This window comes from Balearica regulorum, chromosome 20 (assembly GCF_011004875.1).
Source record: "Balearica regulorum gibbericeps isolate bBalReg1 chromosome 20, bBalReg1.pri, whole genome shotgun sequence".
NCBI lineage: Eukaryota > Metazoa > Chordata > Aves > Gruiformes > Gruidae > Balearica > Balearica regulorum.
Window position 1 is genome coordinate 9735507 of NC_046203.1, and position 25889 is coordinate 9761395.

At 40.2% G+C, this 25889-nt stretch overlaps 1 protein-coding gene across 6 annotated transcripts in view; it reads left to right on the forward strand.

The window, feature by feature from the left end:
* Positions 1–1175: 1175 nt before the first annotated feature.
* TNC (tenascin C) overlaps positions 1176–25889 on the forward strand; it is a 72784-nt gene continuing 48070 nt past the window's right edge. The window contains exon 1 of one of the 6 annotated variants that reach the window (XM_075772200.1): positions 1176–1410. The gene's annotated coding sequence lies outside the window, so the exon portion shown is untranslated. The remainder of the gene's footprint in view (positions 1411–25889) is intronic. The other 5 variants (XM_075772201.1, XM_010305069.2, XM_075772197.1 and 2 more) reach the window with 5 other exon arrangements.

Below are 25889 nucleotides of genomic sequence, written 5' to 3' on the forward strand. Positions count from 1 at the left end.
CGTGTTTTCATTGTCTTCAGAGGTGTTTGGGTGAGTCTTGCTTCCTAAATCATCAAACAGAAGAGCGATTTCATCCTTTATCCTAGAAGATAGACCTAGAAATTAAAGATTAATCTTCCTCTCTCCCCCTGTGCTACTGCCCCCCTCCCCCCGCCCCCCAACCAAACAAAAACAGCTGAAAAAACCAAAACCACAAACCAAACCCAACAGTGGGATGGAGTGTAGGCACGGGAGAGGCAAAGTTTTTAGTATCAGGTAGGAGGGAGATCAGTGTTAATGAGAATCCTTTGACTGTGATCTGTACTTTTTGCCACAAGCCTGAGGTTTTGGGTAGTCAGAGATAACAAACGCCCCTGAGGAGGTCCCAGATGGGCACTCTGTGCATTACTGATAGCTCTGGGACAGGAAGCAGAGAGAATGCAATGACCGAAAAACCATAAGCCTCACAAAAGTGGTTGGATTATCTTTAGACACACAACCACGTAATCTCTTTTTATCAGATCTGAGAAGAAAGGGAATCCCTCTTGTGTCATTCTCTTTGGCTTTTGTGTTTGATTTTTTGTTTGTTTGTTTACAAAGAATCAGGCTAGGACTCTGCTCACTAGACTTTTCTCTTGATTTCTCCGCTCTTCTCCCTGCGGCTCTTGAGAGAGCAGGAGTGCAAAAGGACGCGGAGGAGATCACAACTTGAAAACATAGGGATTTGCCAGATCCTCAGCTTATGTAAATCTGAATTTTTCATTTGATTCCAGTGCAGCAGGGTCAATTTACACTAACTGCACATTAAACCCATTATGTTCTGTAGGAGTTTCTAGAATTGAAATCCTGCTTGTGATTCCACTGATTTTATGTAAGTTTGCTACTCTTTCGCAATGTTAAAATAATGGGGATGAGGGGATTAAAACTCCTAATAATGTACTCTGCTGATGCTGTAAGGAAAATATTCTGCTTTGAGTCATTTGCCCTGAGCTGACTTTCTTTTTTAATGGTTCAGGGGTTTCCTTCTTTAGCCATAAATTGCATGCAAATTCTTTTTTGTGTGTGTGTGCCTGTGTATGACTGTGTGTGTATGTGAGTGTGTGTGTGTCTTTCAGAAGCTAAGCCAAAGAGAGAGGCTGTTCCTTTAAAGCAAAACTGAAAAAAATGCCTTCAGGCATCCTATTACAGTGGAATGAGCCAAGGATCAGGATTTGCAGCTCAGCTATATAAACCCAGCAGAATCTGGCTGATCTGACCAGTTTGCCTTACTGTCAAACATTTCTGTCTTTCACACACGAAATTAGACAACGCAACTTCTCTGAGTTTTGACAGGACGGCAACAAAGTCAGAAGCCGATAGCTGACTTTCACATCGTATTTATTTCATGGAGACTGCTCACAGCGGGATCTAATCTCTGTCAGAGTCTGTAAGGTAAGTCTGTTTCCTTCCTGAATTAAAAAATCAGGAGCTCTTCTCCCACACAAGTTTGCAGTGACACAGTCTGTCATGACCCTCATAGTTACGACTATCACTGTGAATAGTTAGGGATCTTATTAGGGAATATTTTTGAATTGGAGCATGCCTGTTTTCAGTTGTTTTCTTTATTGGCCGGTGTAATAATAATGTAAGAAATTGTCTCAATGACATCAATCTGATCCAATGAATGAATGAAAGATAAGTTAGTGGAATGCTGGGCATCTACAGAAATATAGACAGAAACCTAATTGACAGGAAGGGTAGAAAATCAGATTTGAGATCTCCTCTTGGCTACTGAAGTAATATAAGTGTTTCCCACCATCCTCACCTCGTGTACCAGACTAAATCCACTTGCAGTTCTTAAACCTCCCAGGTAACTCCTCTTCCTGCGCTATTGTGTATGACTTGAAAAGAGTCAGGCCCTTTTCCTTTTTAATTTGCTGTCTGCACACTTATTTGCACTGAAGCCTTTGTCACCTTCCTCCCTGCCCCCCGGGCTCCAGTTTCTTTTGGAAGTATGGTACCATTCGTCTGCAGTGGGGAGCAAAAGACAAAGGAAGATTCAGCTGGTATCTTATTACCAGTGCATAAATGGGTGAGTTCTGGGGAGCAGGAGGGTGACATTCTCCATCATCATGGAAAAATGGAGACACTTGCTTTACAGCATGTCTTAACTACTTGCTCCCTTGTGCACTGAGATTTTCTGCATGACTGTGTCTGCACTTACCAGTTAGAGTCAAATTGGCTTAAAGTACAGAAACTGACTGGGAGAAGGTGATCACATTTAGCTTCATTTAGGAGTTAAGCCCACTTACTTAAAACTTTGTATTACATCACCTTTGCAGAGTTTTCCCTGTCTGATTTGCTCTCTGGCTCCTAGGAGACAGAGTTTTTGGCAGTTGTTCTAAACTTCTGAAAAGTCTGTATCATACTATACAGGACAAAGATATGTTCAGATTCAAATGATGGTGCCATGTCCTCTTGCACAGTGGACACATTATTATAAAATTAAAAAGCATAATGAAGATATTTATCAAATTTTCTTTCATGAAAAAAATGGAAACCAATGAGGTGCATGCAATTCTATGGACTGGGTAAAATCCTTATTGTCAAGCTGTTGTGTTTTTTCTCTCCCAGTTTATTTATTTTTTTTAAAAAAATCATATTCAATGATGGGAATTAATTTGACACACTTCCTGATTAATGTTATATGTGGGTTTTGTTTTATTATGCTGGGGTTTGTGCATTTGCCTGTTAAAGCTGCGAAATCTTAAGTGTGCTGTAGTCCGAGACTGAGCTGGACAGTGGGGGCTAGTGACAGTCCTTTGAATTCTAGGAAGACTTGCAGAAAAGTGTTATGATGTCCTTTGGTTTCTTTTCTTACTGCTATTGGGAAATTATGTTTGATCAAATGAAATTGTTTAGCCAAAAGAAGAGAATCAGTCTATCTGCAGTTCACCTTCCCTGAATTTCGAAAGTACTTGGAAGAGTTACCACGGTGTTCCTAGCACATCATCTTTGCAGCTGCTACACCTCTGCACCATCCTCAGGAAAGGATGTGCATCTGAACTGAGCGGGGTGAATAGCAGCTGAAAAGGGGCAGAGTGAGGGGGATGCTGTACAGGGGACTGCTTGCCCCCACTGTCACTGACCCTGTCAGTCACCATTCTCAGCAAATTTCTATTTGTTTCCCATATTTTTTGCTCATTAATTTTATCCTCTGGCTCCTTTCAGCCCAGAGAAAATTCTTTGCAAGTTCCAGTCCTTAATCCTATAACTGCAGTTACTTTATCAGTGTTTCCAAAGCTGCAGAAGAGCTGAAGGACCTGCTGAAAAGTGTACAGTCTGCAGATTAGAATGCCATGTCTCTTTTGGAGGGGAAGGTGGTATTGTGCTGAACAAATCTCATCCAGGTATATTGTGGTGACAGGCATGTGAAAAGAGAACCAACCAGATCCAGTCCTTCTGTTGAAATAATGATGCTTAATGATGCTAGAACTTACTGGGAATATCCCTAAACTCAGGCTAAAAAGTGCTTCACAAAATTATGAGTAATCGTGTTAGCTGGAGACTTTTTGTTAATAGAAATATATTCCTTTTTTTTTTTTAATCCTAACTCTTTAAGACTGGATCATTTCTCGTCAGTATGCACTTAAACTTAACTATCCTGTTGTGAGAACAGCATTTCTAAAGGTATTTGAAGTTCACATCAGGTGGCTTATTTTTCATATTACTGCTTTTTATAAAATATCTAAAAAAAGCCAATGACTATTAATGTATGAAGATGTTCTGACTTGCTATAAAGAGACTGTCAAAGTTTGTTCTTCAGTATTGTTTCACTTTTTGATAAGAAAATGAGATTAGATGGCAGAGTCTGTGCTTCTCAGGACTTTCTCATCGTTTTTCAAGAGTGAAGCAGAACTGAGAAGCAAGCGTGCATTTAAAACGGTGATGTTGCTTTGGAGCCAGAGCTTTAACCCTTTCATCCCTTCTGGTAAAACCATTTGAAATCCTGGACCTGTTTGTGCACTTCTCTGCCATTTTCACAGTACAACGCAGCATTACATGCATTCATCTAGCTTTGCAGGGCGTGTTCAGAGGTCTGAGTGGTGCTAAATGGCAATGAAGCGTACTGGATTGTGTAACAGTTGTCTGGTGTAAATGTCCCTCATTGGCAAATCTGTAAGGGAGAAACAGTGTTCGTTCATTTGGTTGTTTCCGTTAGTGAACCCTGGTATCTCTCTAGGTTGAATATTACACTTGAAAGTAAGCATAAATGTGGAGGGTGAGGATGGTGTCAGCTTCATTTTCAGCTACACATTTACCTGCCCTACCTGTGATATATACTGAAACATGAGAAATTCAGAGTGGTTAAAAATTACTCTAATTTGAAGCCTGTGAGTTGATATATTCATCCTTGGACATGTGCCACCACAGTCTGCTAAGCTGAAGGGCCATTGATGGTTTTAAGGTCCAGTGTCTCATAAAGCTCTAGACTTAGGAATGGATGATTTACATCACTGGAAAGTTAAAAATCTCAGCTTTCCAGTAATAAAAAGGTATTTGTTTTGAACTGTGGCAGTTTGAGATATTGGTCTTTAAAATTGTGCTCTGATTTACCAACATGTACTTTCTCAGACTTCATTTCTGGTATGAATTTAGCACCCCCTTCTCAATGACTGATCTCTTCTCAAAACCCCTGGTTATAAACTGCAGAAGTCTGAAACTACTGTAAAATATAATAGCTACCCTTAGTAGTTTTAAGGAAGTTGCTGATGTAAGATTGCAGAAAAATCATTGTTACTGAAGTAGGAAACTAAAGAAGGTAGCAATCAGAGTGAATTAAGTTGAATAAAGATTTTATCATCACCCAGGCTCAGAAATATCCAAAACTAATGCAAGCAGTTGTGGGACTAGTAAGTTCTGGACAGAAATGTCATAACTTGAGGTCAACAGCTGAAAAATAAGGAATGTGTAAAGATCATGTATGAGTTTATAAGATGTAATTTAATTCATTAAACTGCTGATATCAAAGTAGACTTGCTGTCCATGGCTTCTGTTGGTTTTGTGTAGGAGTTTATTAGAAGTTGATGATGTTTTTACTATTGCTACAGGATTTTAGGGCCTCGTTGTATTAGCGTGAATAGACATAATAAGTGATGCTCTCTGCCACAAAGAACTTACAATTGCTATTATTAGCTGTTCAAAAATGTTCTTTGTGTAGCGAAGAGAAAAAAGAAGGAAGAAAGCAGTTCTTTGAGAAAAGGAGCTACCAGAAAGAAGGAAAATGAACAACCTTGAGCAGTCTCAGTTTCCACCAAGCTCTGGGGTTTATACAAGTGTGAAACTTCCCCTAACTCAGTGCTTACTGTCCACTCGTGCATTCGATCCTCTGTCCAATCTGAGCTGAAGTTAAATGCCTTCCACATGTGGGAAAAGTTAAAACCTGGGCATTCTTCCAGCTAGTGAAATCTCTCAATGTATGATGTAACTAAACTGCGTGGAATGGGGAGACTGGGGAGGAGGAGTCGGAACAGGATTCTGTCTGACAAGAGGTGTCTCTTGATCCATCAGAAAGTGGTTGGGCATTGAAAGAAGGAATACAAGGGATCCTTCTGCTAAAAGGACAAAGTTTGAATTGCTTAGTGTCTCTTTTTAACATTCACTGGAATGATATGCATGCCTTATAACTACACCTGGCCTTAATGTAATATTTTATTGCATTTCTATATGCATCATTTCTCTCTCCTGTATACTGCATATCCTGTTGCTGACAAAACAACGTTCCCACACCCCAACATATCTTCAGTGAGTATAGCTGGACATAGACTTTAAATAATACTAGTTAATATACATTATATCCCATAAAGTACCCCTCATAAACAAATGTGTGATTTTGCTGCTAAGATTGTGGAGTCAATGAGAATACCTATCCATTTATGTTTTTGTTTGGTTTATGCATGAGTCAGCCACCAAAGATAAATTCATCCTGAGTTGATCTTGTTGCAAGAAATTTCTCCAAATTCACATCCTTAATTGTCTTGCCACTATAGTTTCAATTAAACTAAGGTGGGATCTTGCCAAGTTTTCAGAACGTCCAACTAGAGAGTCCCTGTGTACGAATAGCCTGTGGCATTTTGTATTCTTTGGGTAGCGGAGAACAACGTTGCCAAGTTTGCATTCAGTCATCCATCACATATTAGCCTACTGGAGGTCCATTCTTCCCTAGCAATAGGGGAGCTCTGCTTCCTACTTAGAAAGATTACTCACACAGAAAGCTCTTTCCCCATAACCAGAACTGCACAGGGAAGAGAAAGGAAGCTTTCTTTGATTCGTATAAGTGCTCGGTTTCCAAACTCTTGACAAAAATGATATTGTTTCATCCTTAGAAAACATATTCTTTTTAGTAATTGAGTAGAAAGTACAGGGTGGTAGAACAGAAATCATTAATACAGATTTTAAAAACAATTGCTTGAATCATAGGCACAACAAAGGTCTGTTGTACTAGTCTGCCTCTTCCCCATGCCAGGCTGTAGCATTGACTATATGTGTATAGATATCAGCCAAGATACTCAAAGGAGTCTGAAAGTGGGTGCCTGGGGAAATTCCACTGTAATGATTTTGCTTCAACTAAGTACTTGAGCATTTCTCTGTACCTTATCCTGAGATGGACCAGAACATCATAAGCTCATAAACCTAAAATTACAAATACTAGTTTTCATACAGGATTAGGATATTAACCATAATATTAATCTAAACTGTCCTGATGCTTTTTTTTTTTTTTTAATTTATGCTCTTTTACATCATTCAGGCAGCACAAAGCTAAAAGGGAATGTAAACTACTTCTGAGTATACATGAAAATTAAACTGCAGGATCGTTTCCCTGTATGCCCATCAGAACTGGCTAAATAGTTATTTCCACCGTTAAGGAACTCCTGCTGGAAAGGGATTAAGAAAAAGATTTATTTCCCAGAAAGAAGTTTGCTTTCCATTCTGAAGAAATTAAAAGATCTGGAAACAGACAGGTTTTGTCCATCAGTTTTGGGCTTGTCTCAAAGGCAGGATGCAGGGTTAGCAGGTGAGAGCACCAACTGTGAGCTAAACGCTTATGACTGGTGTTCTGCCTCTTTGGTTTGACGAAGAGCCTTTATTCGGACAGGAAAGGTTCACTTTCAGTGTGTGTTATACACTTCAGAACAAGATCTTAGTGGTTATCTTCCTTCTTGGCCTGGCATGATCTCATTTTGTCAGAAGTCAGTTTGTTAGGCTTTCAAAAGGAGCTCAGTGTCTACTTTGCACTGGTTCTTTGTTTCTCCTGGTTCTTTTGGAAAGCCAGCCTCTTTTGGATATGCTGAATCCTCCTAAATAGTTTCTCTGTGCTGTGTGACAAAGGTCCATGCCAAGAAAGATATAAAGGTAGCCTGTGATGTGTAGGCAATCCATTCCTCTTAGTGAGACACAGTGTAATGCATATTTTTCCTTTACTTGTGGCTTGTACTTCCCTTCTGCATTGCTTGTACAACCGTAATTCAAGTCTGACTCAGAATGAATGCTGCACACTGTAGACTACAAGTCAAATGAGAACAGGATACATATTAAGGGAAAGGTCTCAGATCATTTTTCTTACTGAATTATTTTGGCAATGTAAATAGTTTCCAGGAAAAAATGCTGGCATTTCCCATGGTGAGCACTCTTTATGAATGTCCTATCTATTTTTCCAGTTTGGTGGCCAAGTGAAGTGTTTATAGGAGGATATACCATCTACAAGCCAGGGAATTTATATTTCCACTGCCAAGTGTTAATTATGATGTAGACTTACACACTTTACAGGTTAGCAGGTCAATCACAGTGATCCAGTGCTGCAGTTCCAGGTTTGATAGAAAGAATGCAAGATCTAGAGGGAGCACCATTCTCAAATGCGTTAGACATTATTTGTACTTTATTTGTCATTCTCAAGCCATTATTTCACGTACTGTTTATTTGCCTTAGTAGTAGTACACTAGGATTTGACAGCGTCACTGGCAGAAGCACAAAAGTATGGCTTACTGCCAGCCAGCCATGTATGCCTGTCCGTGTTCTCCCCACCATGGATATGGTGCCTAGGCTCTTGCATCTCTGGGAACTCAGTGTCACGTCCCCATCTGCATTCTCAGAAGCCCCGTGCTTCTGGTGTCCTAATGCCATGTCAGCGCTGAGGAAGGTCATTTTGACATGGAATTCCTTTGCTTTGGTTTGGTTGGGATCCCTCTAGATTTGGGTGTGATTACATTTCCACATTACTGATGGTCCCACTGGCGCTATTCAAATGGGTGAAGTCTCATCTGTAAGAAAAGGCAACTGATCCTGAATTAATACAGTGCTTTCCAGCTTGTGGCCTGACTCTTTGTGCTATTGACATTGCTCAGAACATGTGCAGGAACCGTTAAACTGTGTTTCTGTGTATATACGTAAAACTCGCACTTGATGTAAAAGTGCATTTCTTAGAAATATGCCCTATATAGCCTATAATCCTGTATCCTAATATCCTATTAATATGCCCTACTACACTGACAAAAAGGGAGCCTTAAATAAAAATATAGCCTATGCTGTCTAACTTGAGCGGTTTCACGTGGGAAGAGAGCTTTTTCTGCTAACATCAGCAATTATTATTTCACTTTGATATGAGGTGTTGAATGTGCATATAGTATACCTGCTTGATATTGTCTTAATTATATAGTAGAAAAATTTTTTTTTGCAGAGGATGCCTTGGCCTGATCTGATTTGGTTTGTGCTCATATAGGTCAGGAGTACTGCTCATGGAGTAACACAAGGATAAAAGCAGTCTGACAGAGAGGAAATTAGAATCCACTGAGCATTTTTCATGCATAGAGTGGCACTTCATTGTCTGCATTATTCCTTGTCCGCTTCACTTCAGCTTGCATTTCTGAGAGGATGGTTTTCTCCTATGCAGATTTCAGAGGCTGCCAGCCAAATTCTCATGTGACACAATTGCATTGATTTCACTGGAGATCTGTTGCTGGATAATTGAGCTCCACATCCCTTCTTTTATTCCACAGCTCAAATTGCTGTCAGCTAAGGCTTTAGCACAGACAGGTCTCAAGTCACTGTGGATTAAGAGAACGAGGTCAGAGCGTTGTTGGTGGAGGTCTCTCAAGTCTCCTATTAGTGTAACAGTGCCCAATTTGTTGACATTTGAAGCAGCGGCATAGATTTTTGTCCAAGTTCAGTCACCATTGCGGCTAATCGCTTGCTCAGGGCTGTGTATATGGCTGCATTTTCCATTAAATTACATAAGTGCTCTGCTTTACATCAGAGCACTGAGAAGCATCCTCAGACTGGACTTTCTAAAAAGAGTCTCATCTCTTTTTCCAAATGCCTTGCACTCAATTTGTTTCATATTTTGTGAATCTCATTTAAACTTTATTTCGTCTTGCCAAGCCATGATTGATTTCACTCCATCTTCACTCTTCATTATATATTTTGTTCTACTACGAGTTCGCTACCCTACCCTAGGTTGCCAAAGATGCAAATTCTTGATGCTACCACATCTGACAGAAGTAGGCCAAGTAGATAGCTAGCCTGGGGGCTATTCCTGGAAGTCAGATTTCAAGGAACTCCTCCTGTGGTCTTGTGAGTTAAAAAAACGTGCACATTCCTGCACGTTTCAGATGCTAGTACCAAGGACAGAGGAGCTCCGGCAGGGAGGAAGAGCTGCCCAAGTAAACTAATAATTGGTTTAAAAGCAAAGAATTGTCTAGGGAAGGGTTACCCATATGTTTCCCCAGCTTCTTTTCAGACAACGACCAAAGTCTGCTAATGACAGGAAGCAAGTAATAATATTTCTGGTTGCCAAGAATAGTACAGGCTTTTATGACTGAATTCTGAGACATTTTTAGAGATGTCATTTTCAGTGCTTGAATAAATAGATGGTTAAATCAAAGTAAAATTACAAACTGCGTGCAAATAACCACAATGAATTCTGAAAGTATCCTGCTGCCTGCTGACCCATATAATCTGTACTTAAACTTTTTGTTATTCCAGACCATTATACGTGTAAATTATTTGTGCTCTTAGCTACAGCACAGTCATTAAAACAGAAGAATTCCACATTACTTGCTTCTGTACATGACATTCCTTCAGCTAAAATCACTTTAAATTTGGAAACGTGAGATGCTGGGTGTATGGAGTAGAATTTTGGCTAACCTCTTCCTTCTGACCTCCAGGAGAAATTTAAAAACCAGCTTCATCAGAGATGCTGTACAAAGCAATGTTGTCTCAGTGTGTTTAGCCCATTCACATGTACACTATGTGAGTATTTGTTTAAGATGTTGATGATTCATGGTTCTTATAAATGGTCCTTATAGGTTCCATTACAGGAACTATTATAGATTCTTATAAAAGATCCTATTTTCTACTGCATTAAAAGATCCTATTTTCTACTGCATAGTTTTCACCATTATTTTTGGTAACTTTATTAATTTGGTATCTGCTTTTTATAGGGTATCACCTATTTATTCACCTATTCATATAATTTATCGAGAGTATTGATGACTCATTTCCTGCCTCTCATTATCTGTAGAAAAACTGATGTTTGATACCTCAGTTGTGAATTTTAGAGACAAATGAGACTGTCCAAGCTCCTGTCTCCAGATACTGCTGCTTTGTTGTCAGAAACTCTTGCTCAGTGTGAAAGGAGTGGGAAGAAAATTCAGAAGTTCTGAATTTCTGTTCTTCCCATCTCATCACAAACCCATCTAGAACTTTGTGAAATGGGCTCTGGAAAACCTATAGATGGTTTTGGAAGAACCACTGTGGAGAAGTGTCTGGAAATGAAGCAGAGCTTTGTATGTGGAATGAATGTAAGTTGCTGTGATTCATGCAAAAAAAGCACACAAACCTCATAGTTTGAAACTGCATCAGTGAAGCCCTCAAAATAATTCAAAGCGAAGTCTTTAGTGTCTACCCAGAAAATAATGAACTCCTGACAAAGTGTAACTTGGCAAAGAAATTTTCCAAAGACAAGTTTAGAAAACTGTAGATCTTTTCCAGCTCTGTGTCTTTGCTATGAGGAGGAAAAAGCCAAGAGACCAAGTGAATGCTTTTGCTATTAGGAAAGGCTTTAATAAAAGCTACAGTACATACGTATAGGAGGCAAGAGCAATTTCTGCTGTGAGATTATGAGCAAAAGTTGCTTTTGCTGTCAAAGTGGTTTTTTATATTGGAAAAGGCACTAATCTGGGCTTCAGTGTCTGTGGCAGCTCTGCTATGGACCTGATTCAATTCCACATCTACCAGTCCAGAGTTCTACATGTGTCTTCAGAGACTAACGAGTAAAACTCAGTTCTGTGCTGTAAATGCAAATGGGGGTTTCAGTGGGAAGCTGAGCAAAAGGAAGGTGCAAACACATCCCTTCTGCTTTCCATGGAGTCCTTCTGAGATGACCCATTTCTGTAGTTCTGCTTCTGTTTTTAGAACAGCAACAGTTTTTCTGAATCCATTGTCTGTCTTGCTGTTCACATCACTGATGTTTCCTGCTGTTTCTAATCCACAGTTTTTCTCTAGGCTGTAGCTACTAGTGCTTTTTTTTCTTCCAGCTCTGAAAGCTACAGTAAGAACACAGATTGCTTTGCAGACGGGAGGGAAAAAAACTATTTAGCAGATGCATAGTCTCGTCTTTTTTTTTCTTTTTTTTTTTTTTCTCTCAGGTTTGTAGCAAATTGCTCTACTTGGCTGATTGCTGTGCACCCTGCCATGAGTCTGAATGCAGCTCAAAAGCACCCCACTGACCTGCTTGTTTTGTTTCTCTTTTCTAAGTTCCCATTTCCAGAAATTGATGCTCAAGTGTCCGAGCTCTTAACAAAAAACCAAGCTCCAAGGACAGACTGAATTCCCTGTTAACATGGGCCTCATCTCAGGCACTGGGAGCTAGACCAGATGGAGTTGGTGCTAGTTCTCCCATAGTTACCTCTCCTATTTCTAGTTTATTTGTAACACATCTGAATAATCTGCCCCATAAAATAACTAGCTTGTTTCTTGTGGCTTGTATAAAAATCCTTCTGTTGTTTGAGCTGGATGTAGTAATATTCTTTACTTCCTGTCTGAAAGCATGGGTCACTTCAGCAGTGTAACAGCAGAAGATGTTGCTACACAATGGTGGATACAGCTCATCATGGAGGAAGATTGTGTGTATGTGTATGTATGAATGATTCCTCTGATTTCATAGAATGTCTGGAGACTGTTATAGATGAAAGGGCATTCTGTAGATAGGAGATGATTAGCTGGACCCATGTATTTTGTTTCAGTTGCAGATTTTTCTCAAATTTTCTGGTGCGTTTGTGGGTTTTGTTAACCTTATCATTTATTTCCATGGATTCATCTTCTTATTCTGGTAATTGGCTTGGTACATCCTATGTTTTGGCTTCAGAATAAGTCTTCAATTTTCTATTGCTAGTCTAGAATTTCAAGTGGTCATGTAGTTATCTGCATATTTGCCACATGTCTCTGGTCAGACTTTCTTCTTCAGTGCAAAAGACATTTTCCTATCTGTGACTCTCTTTCTCCCTTACATTGCAGGGGAGAACACTCCAGTTCTTTGCTTTTTACTACTGAATTTTCTGGCAATTTTATGTCACTCCTCAGGAAGGTGTTTAATTATGGAAATGAGGATTTCACAGTACCTTTCCTGTGAGGTCCGTGGAATACTTAATTCACCGAGACATACATTACCCCTGTGAGGTTTTACCAGTGGATAGACTGAGACACACCAGATGATTTATAAAATAATTTCAGTGCAGGATGCCTGAGTTTCAGTCCTCAGTTCTAACCACGAGACCACACTATTAATCCCAAGCTTGTGAGCACTTTCTGGAGACTTTGCTGAGAGCACGTGGTTCTGTGGGAACTACATGCATCCAGCCCTGACAAGCCAGCTCTATATTTAGCTTCATTTCTCTCATTATGGTTCAGAAGACTCCGAGATAGCTAGACCCTTGGTTGGGAAGCTTTTATCTCAACTATGGGCCTGGAGAATCCATTCAGTGGGAGACCTGTTCATTTCTCACTCTGCAATGATACTATAAGGTAACAGTCTATGCCTCAACATGCCATTGAACTATAACACCAAGATGAACATACTCTTTGTCTGCCCTGTATATCGGTTCATCTCAAACTTTATTTCCATTTTGATTTTCCCATCAGTCAGCGGTAGACTCCCTAGTAAATCATCTGGCAGTTTGTATTCCCAGTTTTCATAAAGGAGAGTCTCTACTGTCCAGGAAGATCCATCCCCACAGCACCACAAACCAAGGCTCTGTGGTAGAGCAGAAGTGAGCTGCGTGCTCCGTTGCCTGCCATCATCTTCCACCTGTCCCTGCAAGACAAATCCAGAAGACACTTCCTCCTTTTTTTGATGCTGCCTGAGTAGCAGGACCCCATCAAACCGACATACAAGCCACTGTTGTAAATGTCAGCTGAAATATATTTTAAAAAGAGAATTACTCCAAATGAACATTTGTTTGGCTTTTTCAGCTCAGCATTGAGAATTTCACCTCTTCACATAATAAAGGGAATAAACCTAATTTGTAAAAAAAACTCCAAAAACCCCCCAAAAACCCAACCAAACAAAAAACCAAAACAAACAAAAAAACAACAAAAAACCCCCTGTGCATTTTATACATGCAGCATTTTAATTTCCTGGACTTTGCACCTCTAAGGCAGAAAGAAGCAGCAACATAAACCATGTGAGACATTACTTCCATCAACCCACTGCAGTTTGCATTATTCCATTGAACTCATTCAGTGGCATCCTTTTTACATGATCTTATCCTTATTTTGGTTCAAACAAAACCTGTATTTTTAAAAAAGTAATAGAGACATATTTTTATCTGCTGTGAATCACTGGAGTGCCACAGGTCAAATTGACCAGCTGGTCTAACATGCTTTGTAGGAGAAGAGAAAGTGGAGTTGGCTAATACGCCAGAACAGAGAAATCTCAGTATCTGTCTCCTCTGCTCCCCCTCCCCAGCTTTTCTTTCTTCTCTTTTCCCAGTCTTTCAAGCTGTTTGTTTTACTTCTTGAGCCAAGTTTGGTTTCCAGCCAAACATGCTGGGGGGGGTGCAGGGGGACTTATTTATCTATAGTTGCAATACTTTTTTTGTATAATAAGCAGAACTTGCCTTACAAAGAGAAGAATCAGTGTCCTCAAAGATGGTAAGAAACAGGAAGGTAATTGGACAATGAGTCAGCCATCAATTAAAAGCTCTTTGGCTCTTAGACCGTTATTTTTGAAGTATTTTGGTACCAGAAAACTCAGTTTGAGGTCTAATGGTGTTTTAAAATGCACTGACATGTCTTACTTCCCCTGTGTTTTATTAGAAAAAGAAGGTTGAAGGAAGGAAGTGGTCATTTTTTCAAAAAAGGCCATTTTGTTCAAAGCAAGCCATAGCAGAAAAATTACTGGTTTCAAAGAAGATTTCCTCTGAAGGATTTTTTGGGATAGGATAGAATTTCTTGAGAATGGGAACTCCTGAAATGCTGCTGACTATATTTTAGTTTTCTTCTTGCTGAGTTTTCAGAATCAAGTGAAAAATGGCACCTTTCAATGGCAAAATATGTGTTGTGAAAAAATGTTCAACCAGTTGTACCTGTTACTTTATCATCACTTGGTCACAGTTCTTTTACAGTGCTGTTTTTATAGACCCAACCTTTATACGCCTGTTTGGTCGCTCAGACATCCAATGGAGAGGACAGGGAAACACTGAATGAAATTATCGAGAGTGAGAGGAACGGAGTTAATTTATTTTTTTTTTAATATAGGGGATCACTGATGCTACCAAATCACTCATCTGAAATGATGTAAATCTAGTAAGTACATGTATTTAACAGCAGATACCTTACAGTTTATAAACATCTTTGAGTGCTTACAGATAAATCAGTGCAAACAACTTGAGCTTTCCTCTTAGACTTCACAAGCTAAGCTGACCTTAGGTGTGTGTCCTGCAAGGGAAACTAGTAATGATTTAGTTAGAACTTGCTCTTTCCCTGCTGTCAGAGCTGAGCTGGTGTTTCTGCCACATGGGAAGGGGTACTACGAAGCATTACAAAAGTTATCTGAGCTGCAGGATGAAAAATATTCTTATAATGGGGGCACGTTTTAGTTTACCTCCCCCCTAATGGAACAAAAGCCTGGTGTTTTGGTGAAGAATTTCACTACTGCAGAAGGTAGGTGCTGTCACTCCAGCAGTGAGAGCCATAGAATGGCGTCTAGGAGGCTTGTGATATTTGGATAGTGCGCTGTGATCCTTCAAGGTGAAATTTGCCACATGGGTCTGTATAATTAGTATCTGCCACAGGGTCGGGCTCTGTAGAAAATTTGAAAATAGATTGAGACCTTTGTTCTGTCATCTGAGAACAATGAATCCCTTTCTTGTCCCCCTTTCCCATCTTATTCCTCTCTCTTCCTGTTGGATAAAATGAAAAGAAAAAAAAAACCCACCAATTTATTTATTCACTTCTCAATTCTGCCTGAGACTGTTTTTTAAAGACCCTTCTTTTGTGAGTTTAATCAGATGCTTGATAACAGAAAAAGCGTTGCTAACTAACCCGGGGTACAAAGAAGCCCCTTCAGAGGAACACATGACCTCATTGACAGGATTACTCTATCACATGAATTCAGACTCCATCGCACACCCAAAATAAATGTTAGGCTCCGTTTGCAGCAAAGTGCTTTATTCGCCTCCATTTGGCAGGGCATATGCTTTGCCAATGTCTTCCTCAGTCACTGGGATTAAACACGTATGGAAATTCAGCACAAGAGGCAGATTTTCCTGGTCACAAATAGCCTCCGTGCACTCAAAAGCTGCTGGCTGGACCGTGCCTTTGGGCCATTGCCCTCCTGGAACCAGGGAGCTCTGGCACAGGTTTGTAGTCGTGGAGCAAGTCTGGTTTTTGCTCACAGCTCCCATTGTCTGTCTTGGTTTTGCTGGGTCTCAGAGCCTTGGCAGCTGGGAGCTGACTCTGGGAATGCTTGTGGGGTCAGACACAGCGCTCCCAAAACTAACCCTTTGCCAGAAGGTGGCATGCATCCCTCCCTAGTATATAAGAAGTGACACTATTGTATTGCCTCAATGCTTTCAGGGTCTCTAGCATGTAATGGGCAACATCAATATCCTTAGGATATCCTTTTTGTAGGCACTTCTCAGGAAGTATGTGGATTTCTAGCCAGGTGCTTTGAAATCTCAGTTTGGGTGTAAAGACATAGCTTGTATTGCCCCCATGAACAAAGAGGAAGACACAGAAAGCAGTGCAGCCTCCCACCCTGGCATGCTTTTGCTGGATACCAGAGACCTTAGGGTCTCCAAGAAAAGGCAGGGAAGGCTTCTGCAGTTGTTGAAGTAAAATTAACTAAAAAGGCAAGATCCTGCCAAGTGACAAGCTGGAGGCATATTTGGTATAAGCTAGAGTATCCATAGTCAGGAGCCCATGAGCATGCTGGAAGGCAACACATCTGCAACTCGCACTGAGATGTATCATTTATTTGTTTCTAATTATGCACATTTAACAGTATATTGCATGAGAGATTAAACTCCAGGTAGTAAACATGGCCTGATTAATTCTGCATTATGCATCTAAGTCCCTCGGCAATTATCTTAATTCATTTTGAACTCAGATAATTTTATTCATTCTAGTGGTACCAAAAAAATAGTTAAGAGCTTTTGATTCCAGTGTTTAGCAAGGGTCTCTTCCTGAGTCTTGTTGGCTATATACAGCTATTACATAATGCCACGTTGGATGCTTCTCATATACACAACTGTGTTTAGATAGCCGTAAGGCCCTGACACAAGCCAAGAGAAGCTGGCATCTTCTAGGATTCAGCAGATGCCATTTCCTTAGGGTCTGATGCTGTAAATGTGAATTCTGCAGAACACTTGTGATACCTGTTGGTGGGACAACAGATGTTGCAAACCCTTGTTCCTGAGGCTTTCCAATTGATATCCATGATCGTTTTAAGTGAGGATTCAAGCCATTATGAGAGCATCACGTTACAGTACATGCTGTGCCTTTACATTTCTTTAAGGGACAGCAGGCTGCTTTTTAGCATGATAGCCTGACCGTTCAACTTTGAAGTTCTCTGCAGGAGGCAACATTCCAGGGCAGCGGCCCCTCACGCGTCCTGCAGAGTTGTGCCTGGGCAGTAAGCAGAGCAGAAGGTGTGCAGGTTCTGCCACCTTGTTTGCTGCCCTGCACCGCAAACTGCGGCAGGGGCCATTGCTGCACACCCCCAACATACTTGAAATGGAAATCTCCTCCTGGTAACACAAAGCATTTCCACAAGACTAATCTTCTTTTAATAACGTTAAACACAGGTTTGTTATTTAATTTCCTCTAATGGTGGCTGGCCTCTGGAATGGCTCCAAAGGAAGCATTGAGTTTATTCTATAAATAATTGCATAGGCATGACCTTAGCAAGAGTATCTTATACCCAGCAGCCCTAAACAACACGATATTTGTTTCAGAGCAGCTCTGCTCTAGCCAGATTGTGTAATTTCCAAAGGCATCTCATTTGCCCTTTTCACCATCAAGCTTGTCTACTGTCTATCTGTGGCCTATTTAGGTGACTGTGATTAAACCTTATTAAGAACTGTAGCCACTTGGCTACTATTGTTTAACACAGTTGGGGCTTCCTCTAATATAGGTAGTATATAAAAGTATTAAGAGACAACCTCTAGCATGAAGATCATAGAACTTAGGCAGAAAAATTGAGAGCAGGGAAAATCTTTTCATGGGGGTAAACTGAGAATGTCTCTAAAGGAACATTTGGAAATGTAAAAAGAATTAAGTAATTCAGTTTAGTTATTTGCACTTTTTTTTTAGAGTGCAAACCTCCCAGAGACTTATTAGAAATCAGGATGATAACTGACTTGGCTAAACTCATGCCAGAAATTAGGAATCATCTCAGCTCTCGCAAGCCCCAGCACAGTGCCAGTCCCACACGCCTGGCTCTCCTCTGACTTCTTGCTCCTTTGTTCCTGATGGGATAGTAATAGCAGCAGTAATATGTTCAGGCAGAATTTCTTTGCTTTTCTCATCATCAGCCAGGTAATTTCTAAGAAATATAAATCAAAAAAGTCTTTAGGACTATGAAACTGGAAGGCACCTCTTGGTTGTTGAGTTCAATATCCTGTTATTGCAGGCACTTCATCACATAATCTGTTTTTCACTTCTGTTTAATTATTGCCTGTTTTCAGCAGTCATTTTCTCCCAGCTGTATCTCTGCCAGCTGACTTAATTTTTCATTTAATTCATGAGATTTGCTCATGATATTTAATACTTTATTGATCAAAGGTGTTACTGATACTGGAAGAAGACCACCTCTGATCTCTGAACTTTTGCTCTGCTTTGAAAAACAGCCAAACTCATTGTTTAATTTGGAAAGGTCTGTTCTCTCTCTGAGATTTTGAACAAGGATAGACCTAGAGAGATTTTCCATGGCTAAGAGCACAAAACTTTTAAAACAAAGTAGTTTATAATGGAATATTCATGCTAATTTAACTCAAAATAGTCACTGTACGACAGAAGGTTTAGTCTCTCATGGGGCTCCTTTTATGCTTATCATTCAGAATTTACCATAGCTCTTTCACATTTTTATGGATGTTGGCTTCAGTGGGTTATTTTTCCTTCCCCTTTTGTGGCACTGTCATGCTGATAGCTTTGAAATATGAGCCTTTGCTAAATTCTAAATTGTACGCAAAGCAATTAATTAAAATTCCTTCCAAAACAGCCTTGGCAAAGCCCTCTCTATATGCTGCTTTTCAGCCAAGGTAGCATGGGCGGGGGCTAAAATGAATCCAAATGGTTTTATTTAAAGATGACGTACAGTAGGATCTGTGAACCAGAGATTATACTGCTTCCCCAAAGTAGAAATGTCATCTAAGAGCCGAAGCCAAAGATGAAAAATTAACTGGAGTAAAGAGTTCATGCTTAGCTGAGTGATGCTTAATGCAGGATCTCAGGGGCTGGATGGGGCAAAAAATATCTGCGTATTTGTTTTAATTGCTGTTCTTTGAACCAGTCTGAGATATAAATCTGATTGCAATTCTAGTGATCACCAGGAGCTACTGTAGTGTTCATTTATGGTAATCTAAAAATTGTTTTGTTTTTATTAGTAATTCCAGTGGTGTGGGCAAAGCCCTCAGAATGTATGATGGATGCATTCCGCACATGAAAACTAATCTATGAGAGCTAAGAATTCAATCATGAATTAACTGTGAAAATCTGTTTCCATCTCTGCATTGAAGGTGCCCATTCTCAGTCCCATGACGGGGACTGCTCTGAAATGTGCGGTGCCAGCACTAGATGAAACACAGGTCGCTTCAGGGTGTACCCAGAGCTCTGAGCTGTGGATGCTTACCCACATCAAACACAAACTGCTAGTTTGCTCTTAAATAAAAAGGATTTGAGTCATAAAGACAGAGTCATGGAAAGGAAAGTATGGTATTAGGGTCTGGTGCTGTAAGGTGCTATAAATGCTTTCTGGGAGGTGCTTGTATTTGAGCTACTGTGACAGGACTCAGCAAAGCTGGATCAGATTTGCAAGTCTTAACAGTGGGTGAAATACTTCAGCCTAAAGGCAGAGGCTTCTAGGAGTTTGGGTGTCTCGGGGCTGGCCTCTCTGTGTCTCAGTTTTCCATATTTAAAATGGAGGAATGACACTTTTGGAAGTGGACACTTGTTTGTCCACTATAATTACAAAAACTTTTGGAGAAAAGGCTTTCTGTCACACATACGGCACACCGGGGTGCCATGGGGCCCTTGTTCTGGGGCTCTGGACATCACTGAATCCCTTCTGTAACAGAAAGGGGATTTTAGTACCTATACCACCTCGTATCTTTAGACTTCATACTTCTCCAATTAAACAAATATGGTTTAAAACTTCCTTCCTAGTTGTTTCTGCCTCTTTCTCCATGCAGCTGTTGCAGAGGGCACTTTCTCTCTCTTTTTCACTGTTGTTGGACATCCACGGACAGCAAGATCTTTTCGGTTAATGCTTTTCTTTCCTTTTAACTTCCAGGAACAGGTTCAGTCTGCAAACCTGGAGCAGGGTGGGTGGCAAAGGCTTTCAAATCCGTGCCTTTGTGTTTTGCTGTTTATAAAGGGGTTGGGGTTCAGATCCATATTTATTTGCAGGTTTTCCAGATGTGAGATTTCTTATATAGAAAGCTGTAGAGTATACATAGGATGTTTTTTCTTCGTGAACTGGCCATGGAGGTAGAGTGAAGTTGTTCGAACATAGATTAGAGGTCAATTCAGAGTGCAATGTGGAAACTGGATGGATTACAGCTTATCACACTGCATTTTATCCATTAGAACTTTTGAGAATGAAAGAATCAGCTTTTTTTTTTGATTCTTTGATAATTGTGATCCTCTTTTCCTCTCTTCATGCAGTCAGTTTAAGACTTTGAAGAAAATTTCTAAATTATGAGTATTTCCCTTTGGAGCTTCACAGCCTCAGGACCTATTCATATCTGTGGCATCTGATTGGGGTTGAAACAATTATGGTTCTTTGCACACACCTTCTCTGTAAGCCTTGGGGAACACAAAGGATTTTCTAAAATACTTTAGATTTGGCTGCCTTAAAATTCTTCTCCTCACAATAAATACAATGTAAATAAGAGGGAAAAAAAAGCAACAATTTGGCTTTGATCATTTCTACTGGAAAAATTCAGTACTGATGGCTTAGGACTGTTATGAATTTCTGCTCTCTGCTGTGATTTAATATAGTTTGACCTACACTGAATATCCCTGCTGATTCCTTTGCCCTGTTGGAATCGGGAATGGAAAGAAAATGATTTTCTGTAGTTATGAATGTATGGAAACAGCAGTGAAAGATAATGAAGTCAGAACTGTTCGTATTTTTTGCCTGCCATGTCAAAACTTTCAGACCCTCCCCCTCCCCCAGTCTCTTTCTTTGAGAACGTTTCAATTTACTTCAGACTTAATCCATCTGTGTTTGAGAAGATGCCTGGAGTCTCAAGAGTCACATGCTCTTGGCAAAGCTACATTAGCACTTTTTCTTTAAAACGTTGCATCTTTTGAAGCCTTGCCTTGTAAAAATGCACTCTGGCAGATAGTTTCAATGTATTAATCCTCTGTAATAGCACTGCTTGTATTCCTTGTAGAAAATGCACAAATTCCTGCTGCAAAGAGGGAGCATTCCAGGTCAGATCAAATTCCTAACATGACTCTCTTGTCTGTATGGCACTAGATAAAGAGAAGAGCACCATGATATCATGATGCCAGTACCTACCCAGGTGCCCTGCTGGATACCCCAGTAATGAGGGAACAGATGGATCATGCCTTGGTGGAAATTCTTCAAACGTGACTTTTCTTCAAATAGTAGATCACAGAAAACTATTTTGGGGTTAGCAATTAACATACCTCAAAATGGACTGTTTTGTGTTTTCTGTAGAGGGCTATGGCTCTTCTCCATGAGGCTTCCCCTCTGTCAGAATCCAGCCCATTGCTGCTTTTATGCAGATTTTTACAAGACATGCTTGAATCCAATATATGCTGACAATATTTGATCCCCTCCTGCTGAAATGTTGGAAGTATATTTAGAGAGGAATTGTTTCCTCTTTTCTCTTTTTTTTCCCCTGCCTTTTTTAAGTCGAATTTCCAAGTCAGGACATGTAGAGAGTGAGCAAATCTAATCAGCCTTCTGCCTCCTTTAAGAAGGACAGCTGAGATACTTTTTAACACCTCCATTTCTTCATTGCTGCAATCTGTTATGATTAAAATCACACAGGGTTCTCATTTGCATATTTATCACTCCACATACCCACAAATCATCTCACAACTCTGCCGCTCCTGAATTTGCAAGAGAGACTGGAGTGGTATATTAGAACTTTAAACTATGCAAACATTAATTTAGTTTCTCACACCTGCTGGTTTCCAGTAAATATGTCTTTGGGGAAGGAAAATATTCATACATTACCTTCGCTTAGTATTTCCCAGAAGTCAGGATTCCTGGGGTTTTTTTAAGATTGATTGAAAATTTCCTATAAAGAAACAAATTCCTAATTAAATGGAAAGGTTCTGAAAAAGTTCTGATGTCAGGAGGGGGGCTGGGGGAGGGAGAATGTCGAGACAAAAAAATAACCCCAACATTTTTCAGCTTTTGATAGCCAGACTGTGATTTGTTTTCAGATCCTCAGATGAAAGGGCTGCAGTAGAAATGAAAATTATTCCTTTCCTTTGTGCTATTGAGTCCACCTTACTTCCCCCACGTATTAGTAAGAGTATTACTAGCTAGTGATCAGGTTTTTAAGAAGTGTTTTTCTAGAAATGGTCTCTTTTTTTTCCTCTTTGGGTAACATCTAACTTTTACAGTTAGTGTTTATACAAGACAAAAAAATATTAATTTTTTTTTCATGAATCTCTGCATCAGCTGGTATGGCATGGATGCCATGATTCACTTCTCAATTCACAGTCTCTATTTTTTTTAATAGGCCAAAGAAACTCTAAACTGAATAGTACCATGTTCTGAGCCAGCCAAGACCGAGGAGTAGAGAGGAGACAGCAAGTTTAGCCTGTGGCTGGGATGAAAAAATGCGTATTATCTTAATACTCTTCTGACTTGAACTTGAACCCAACTCTCCTTGCAGAGATTCTAAACTTTCAACACCACTGCTGCCATGGGGGCTGAGCCATTGCCAAATGCCCTCTTCCCATGCCACATTGATATGGACAGCATGTTTATCAGAGAGAGACCGACATCTCTATCCTGCACACCTAGACCAATAATTTCAGATATATCACTCATTAAGCTTATGTGCTCTGAAGAAGATCTTGCATAATTTTAAAAAAAAAAAAAAAAAGAGAGAAAAGTACTCTTACAGTGTAGCTGGTGCATCCCATGTTCGTGATCCAAGGTTTCATCACTCAGCCTGGACCTGCACGAGCTGTACTCAGATGGGTAAGGTTACCTAAGTGTTCTTGGAAGCAATGATGTGCACAGCAGTGCTCAGATGACTCCGAGAGATACAGTCTTGGATCTATTTTTTTCTCTGGTGCCAGTATGCAATTCATTAAGTGACAGGACTGCAAAATTCAGTCCTGCGGGAAGTCACTCCTGATCAAGGAAATTTAAGAATGTGTGAGGCCACAGCACCTTTTGTTATTATTTATATTGTGGCTATGTCTAAGAGAACAGGAGAGAAGTGAAAGATAACTCTTGCCCAGTGAGGGTGATGGTTGTGGGAAGATGCCAGTGATCAGCCTGGGAGAACACAAGCTCTAGCCTTTATTGTTCTGCATGACAAGCACAATATTTTGCAGACCAACCACATGATCATTGCCAAGATTTTTGAAGCAGTTGTGTTGTAGTCAGGACAGCAGGAAGACATGAGTGCCACAGTTCATTAGGATGAGCAATATTCCATATTAGACAAGCTGCTTGTAAAAAATGGACACATTTTGGTCATACACACCTCAACATATGTGAGAGATACGCTACAAACATCACCCAGCTCCTTTTATATGTATTGCAGCAAGGCCAAACTCATGATGAGAGGGGTCATCTTCTTTTGCATACTCTTGCTGTAAATAATCCAGTAGCTGATGCCGCAAATAAAACATAGAGAGGATGTCTCCAGGAGGCAGGTTTAAATACAATCTGCGTGAACTGTTCTGAAGGGAAGAAGATGGGGAAAAATGAAGGAACAACAGCCTCACAGTTGCTGTGGCTTCCACTTCTCTCTAGAACGGCCTGCTCCTGGGTGGTCCATTGTGGTCTGAGCTGTTGTTTAAATATGTTTGAGGAATGGGAGTTGGTGAAAAGGATGTCATCTTTGTTCTTCCAGCCAAAATTAGGTCTAACGTATAAATAATTGTATGAAGGTGTCTTGTTTTGTAGATCTCAGATCTAGGAGTGGAGCTCAGCTCATCGTGCTGGGTCCTTGGCAGATCAGATGAAAAACACATGATCTGAATTAGCTCAGATATCACACTAGATGTCAAAACACAGGTCACAGATCAGACACTGGGAAATGCTTCTTCGTAAACTTCAAAAGGATGTCAGCCAAGATACATCAAGTCTTCCAGTATCATCTCTAGGCTGAGAGGTCTGGCTGACTCTAATGCAATGAGTATCCACTAAAAGTATAATAGTATTCACGTGGCCTTCATCAATACTGAATGTAACAGTGACAGTGGATCTTGTCAGAAGTAGGTTTTTCATTTTCCAGGCATATTAAAAAAATCACAGTTTGTACCATCGTAAGATGATATGTAAACTCACATCAGTCAGCAGAAAAACTACGATCAATTTACTTCGTTTGGGCAAGGCCCATATTCTTGTAGGTTGGCGTTTACAAAAGCCGTAAGGAAATTGATGCTTTACTTTCACTAAAATTCAGTGAGAATTAGATGCAGAGCTGCTTCCAGTTTGTTCCTTTTTCCATTGGTGATGCATCTGTCAAACAGCTTGTCTCTTAAATAGCTACTTGACGATTAGGCACCAATTTTAGCCGTATGACCTTGTCTCAGGGCAAAAAGTGTATAGCACATGGAATCTCATTGAATGGAAAGCAATTTGCAAACGCCCAAGTGGAAGTGCTTGAGAGTAAAATCCCACTTCAAATACTTTCCTGAACATGTTTCATGAAGTAGCAACCCAGTTTAGGGATTGGCCTGAGTCAAAAATGAGACCTGGACCATGTCTGTCTCTTATTCTTCATTAGCTGCCTTGTGATCTCTTCTGGTGCAGACAGGGGCAGCAGGCATGTTTGAACAAATGGGGTAAGTGTTAGAAATGGCTTAAAGCTGAATGCTTTTCCATGACAAGAAAAAGCCTTCACTGCTGCTTGTTTACTTCTGATTTATTCCCCAATAAAAAGGGGCAAAGTTCACTCTTTGTGAGCTCAACATTGTCTACAAAAAAATTAACTTCAGTAAAGCATCTGATGTATTATTGCCATTCTTTCACAAAAGCAGCTGGGATAGCATGGGAAAAAAATGATCTCTACACTTTGAGGGAAGCAGAATGGTGGGAGGAGCCAGTCTCTCATTTGACAGCGGTGTTTAGAGAATAAATTGCTTTTTCCTCCATTACTGGCATTTCACTAGCTTACAACTAGTTGAAGCACAGTCACTGACCTCACGGTTTAACCAAGCTTTTCTGGGAGTAGAAAGAAAAATAAATGCTAAGATGACATTTATTAGGTGTCCTTGTTGAGTCAGTCCATTAGCTGCTTTTGGTTCTCGCTCTACATGCTGGAGGGCTGAAGGAAGTTAATAGCCGTCTTTCAGTCCCCCTGGCTCATATGATTGGAAAGGAACAGGTACAGACTGGGGAGGAAGAGGAAATATTGAAGCTAATTGAAAAGAATGAGTTTCAGGAAGAGCCAGTACAGCCCAGCCAGGTGCTTGTAACCATGAGCGAGCTATTGTGTTATAGATGATGAAAGATCAGACAGTGGGAAATGTTGCCTAGCGAAAAGGTGTATTCGTTGCTAAAAAGACATTTTTACACCTGTATTGATTTAAAGCTTTCTCTCTTCCTTGAAGGACTTAGATGATCAAAGGATTTAGTCTCCTTTTCTGAGTGTGTGCGCATGTGTATTTCTTTGCTCTTTCTTGCAGTGTGTCTCCCTTGTTGGAGTCTCATCTTCTGTTGTGTCTCAATACTTCTATGCTAGCTATGATACAAGCACTGACACCAGGACCTTCAACCTGCAGTGTTCTGCAGAGAGCTCCATTTATCATCATGCTGTAGACAAATCATCACTATAGTAAAACTTACTATTGGGCTACAAGCCCTGTACTTCAGATTCCCAAGCAATTGGAGTAATTTAAAGCATATGGAAAAGGGCTGCAATGAGCTTAGTAGTGTTGATATACCTTTTGACAATGTCTCGGTTTTCTTATGTGATCCAGCC